Below are 4,595 nucleotides of genomic sequence, written 5' to 3' on the forward strand. Positions count from 1 at the left end.
ACTTGAAACTGTCCTGGGGGAGAAAAAAAAGTCTTAAGAGTAAAACGTTTCTTAAGCATAGGTCAAAAATATCCTGAACATTTAGAGTTATTGCCAGGAAATACTGGTTTGTGAAAAATATAAATTCTGGGCCAGGCATGGTGACTCACACCTATAATCCCAGCACTTTTTGAGGCTGAGGCAGTGGATCACTTGAGGTCAGGCGTTCTAGACCAGCCTGGCCAACATGGTGAAACCCTGTCTCTACTAAAAATACAAAAATTAGCTGGGCGTGGTGGTGGGCACCTATAATCCCAGGAAGGCTGAGGCAGAAGAATTGCTGGAACCTGGGAGGTGGGTTCATCTATGGGACTCCAAGCCTGCTTACAAATGAAGACAATTACAGAGTCGACAATTACAAAATATATATTATATCTATTCTGACATGGGACATAGATGAGTGTTTTTAAATTTTAGCATAAATAAGCAACAGTGGGACACTTATCAAGGTGTAGGTTCCCAGGAGGAGCCTCCCGGGATTCTGACTCAGTGCATCACGAATCTGTGTGCTTAGCAAGCAGTGCCAAATAATCTGGAACGCTCACCCATGTTCATCTCCAGCTTACCTTTGCAGATGTGCAGCAGGTGCATCTCTGAGAAACAAATGGCAGAAGCACGATAAAATACCAGTGCAACAACAATAATTTACCTCTAAGGAGAATCACAAATTTTGACCATGGTAAGAGATTTTTTTAAATGCAATCCTAGAAGTCCATTTTTACCCCGGCACTTAGAGACAAGACTGACGACTTTGTAATTGTCTTCACTTATAAGCAGGCTTCATTTCAGACTTTGGTGGCATATGGTAGTTGTGTGTCAGTGGGCAGAATTTTTCCCCATGCTTACCTCAGTCCACTTAGTAATGGGATGTGCTTTAACAATCTTTCTACAAATGGAATGAGGTGCCTGGTGATGTGGGAGCCACCTGTTCCTGGAAGCATGAAGGGAACACATGTTAGACCGCCTGTTAGAGGTGATTGTGGTGTTGCTGTGTGATTCGGGAGAGTGTACTACTTAACCCATAATCTCCAAGTCCCTTCCTATTTTAAGATTCTGTGATTTGAGGTCAACTTCATTGCCACCGAATAGGTCTTTAGTAAATATTTTCAGAACTGAAGCAGTCAAATGCACCCCACGCCGAAATTCCCTTCTCCCTATTTATTTTGGCTGTTTCTCTGGAATTGCACCGTTGGCTGGGATGCACCAAATGATTGCCTACAAAGGAAGGATGCAAGGAAGGGTTCCGAGGCAGAGTGGGTTCTCCAGGCTCAGGAGTCAAGAGGGACCCCTTGAGTCCCAGCACTAAGTTCTAGAATTCAATGCAGGAAACTAAGGAGAAGAACCAATTTGCTAGGCAGCTTTGAGGGGGACTAGGAGTAGCAACTTAAAATTGCAGCTTGCTTTCTCTTTTACAAAATGCTTGCTCTTAAATCATCTCCTTTACCCTGCCCAGTGGAGCAGGGAAGACATGGTTATCCTCACTTGACAGATGGGGAAACTGAGGCTCAGGGGGCTGGAGCCTCTTGCCTTCAAACCCAAGTCTCTTTCCACTGCTCTGCATTGCTTTGCTCAGGGAGTAGAGTTGTTCTACAAACTGAAAATGAACCTACTGGGAACTTAGTGGGGGAGTTGCTAGGGACAGGACACAAATGGCTGAAATTTCTTGATGAGTTAGTCATTTCCTTCCTGACAGCCTTCTTCTGGTTCTGATCTCATTTTTTAACCCCTGTCACCCACTCATGCAAATAAATGCATCATCACTTTCAAGCCAAGCCAGATGAACGTGCAAACAACATCTAATTCATGGGCTGCTCATGGAACATGTATAAAAATTAGATTCAGGTAGGTCCACGAGAAGCCTCGGGAGGTGCATTAATTCTCTTTCCTGGCTGGGTGTGGTGGCCCATGCCTATAATTCCCAGGAGGTCGAGGTGGGAGGATCCCCGAATCCAAGAGTTAAAGACCAGCCTGGGCAACATAGCAAGACCTCATCTCTGCTAAAAATTTAAAAATCAGCTGGGTGTTGTGGTGCATGCCTATAGTCCCAGCTACTCAGGAGGCTGAGGCAAGAGGATGCCTCGAGCCCAGGAGTTCAAAACTGCAGTGAGCAAGACCCTGTTTCCAAAAAAAAAATTCTTTTTTGTCACTTGGCTCCATTTCTTGGGTTCCTCTTGGAACCTCAAGGACTTTGGAACTATCTTTTTATAGAATAATTTCCAAGGACTCCTTTTTAAATTTAAATAAATGGAAAACCTGTTTGTTTCATCCCAGTATGTAGTGGTTCTGGAGAGACAGTGCATGCCAGATATTACTGCTGAAACTCTGCAACATGGACTGGAATAGGCATGCTTATCTTTTTGAACTATGAATGTCAGATTTATTTTCCCTAAAAATTATTCTTACGCTTTTATTTCCTTATTTGTTGCTTGGATTGGGTTATTTACTGTTTTGACACATAAATTTCCTCAAATGACTGGCATGATTTGTCAATGTATCATTGAGTACTTATCCATGACAAGACCCTTCTCTCTTTTCCTGCAGTGGCATGAAAGTAAATTCATCTTGAAGTGTCTTGAATCTATATTACATAAAGAAGAACGCATGGTCTAACACAGAAAAATGGCTAGTGTTGGGAGGAATTCGTGATAGGAGGATGGAGGGGTTTGGGACCACAGGACAAACAGGAACAACAGTGGAGTTGATTTGTCACGAATCCTGAACCTGTCTCTAGGAGTCATGCGGTGTTTTGATTGGGAGAATAGGAATATGGTGGGGAGAATCGGAGGGGATTAAAATATTGGCAGCCAAAAGTCAGGAGATGATGGGCTTGAGTCCCCTTAGTTCATGAGGATTGAGGGGATGTTGTAGGACCACTATATAGTGCTTAGGATTCCTTCGGTGAAATTTGGATTGGGGAATGGTGGGTAGCTATTATGGGGAAGTCAGTGCTTCATACTATGGGGTTTACTTGGCTGAGGAATTTGGGATTTAAGTCTCTTTGATGTTGAGTGTCTGAGGAGGGGTTTTGTTCTTGACATAACAATAAATAAGGGATGCTTTGGTGTAGGGCTGGTAAATGAATGATTCCTCCTAGTTTATGTAGAGTGTCCATTCCTAATAAAGGAGTGGGACAGTGAAGAATGACCAAGAAAGAGTGAGTGAGGGTGACTCCCTGAAATGAGCAGTATACAGGCCGGGTTTTGTATGGGGTTTCTTGTATGCCCTTCATGCCAGCATCAGAAACGGATGATCATTCTAATGGGCCTTTATATTCAGTTAATACCAATAGGCATGCCCCGGTATTCAAAAGAAGGAAAATAATTTTACCGGATGCCGTCCCAACTACCCTGGGTTCTGTGGACTCACTAGACGTGGAGCGAAGAATCCCAGGCACCCTCAGTCTTCCTTGGTCAGTGCCAGCAGTGAAGACATTTCCTCCTGTGATAGTTGGGGGGCTTCATTATGAGCTGCACCTGAATGGGGAAGGTATCCCCGTTGGGGGCAGTCCATTTCCCAGTGTCCCCAAAGACCACAAGTTGGGCATGGTTTGGTGGGAGGGGCCAAGGTTTAGGACAAGGCTTTGCCCAGTGTCCAGGGTTGCCACATTGGAAAGAGACTCCGAGGGAGGTAGAGGAATTTTCTTTCAGGTTACTGGGAGGCTGACTATTGGGCAAAACATGTCTCAACAATCACCCAATTCCCCAATACCTGTTTCCCCTCATACAACAGACAGAAAGTACATTAGTGATTAGCTAGGGCTAGGGAGTTTGAAAGAAAATGAGGAGTGACTGCAAATGCATATGGGGCTTCTGTTTGGGGTGAGAAGATGTTCTAAGCTTGGTGGTGGTGATGGTTACACAGTTTTGTAAATGTACTAAAAGCCATTGAGTTGGACACTTAAAATGGATGAATTGTATGGTTTGTGAATTATCCCTCAATAAAGCTGTTTTTAAATATTTTATTTAACTGGATAATTCATAGAAGATTAAAAAAAATTCCAAAAAGCCAATTAGCACACAGAAAGATACTCAACTATGATAGTGATGAGGAAAACGCAAGTCAAACAATGACATAGACTCCCACACTCCTTATATCAGCAAGACTCTCAAAGTCTACCAATGCCTAGCAAGGTTGAGAAAGTAGAGAAATTGGGAGCATCATATTCACTCCATCACATATTGGTGGAGTGAAGCTGACAGAACCACGTGGAAAATTCTGGCATTGTCTCCAAGGGTAAAGATGTCATGCTTGGTGGGGCACGGTGGCTCACGCCTATAATCCCAGCACTTTGGGAGGCCGAGGCAGGTGGATCACTTGAGGTCAGGAGTTCGAGGCCAGCCTGACCAATGTGGTGAAACCTTATCTCTACTAAAAATACAAAAATTAGCCAGGTGTTGTGGCACACGCCTATAATCCCAGTTACTTGGGAGGCTGAGAAAGGAGAATCGCTTGAACCTCAGAGGCAGAGGCTTCAGTGAGCCAAGATTGCACCATTGCACTCCAGCCTGGGCAACAGAGCAAGACTCTGTCAAAAAAAAAAAAAAAAAAAAAAAAAA

The sequence above is a fragment of the Rhinopithecus bieti genome, unplaced genomic scaffold, assembly GCF_001698545.2.
Source record: "Rhinopithecus bieti isolate Rb0 unplaced genomic scaffold, ASM169854v2 scaffold_1618, whole genome shotgun sequence".
NCBI lineage: Eukaryota > Metazoa > Chordata > Mammalia > Primates > Cercopithecidae > Rhinopithecus > Rhinopithecus bieti.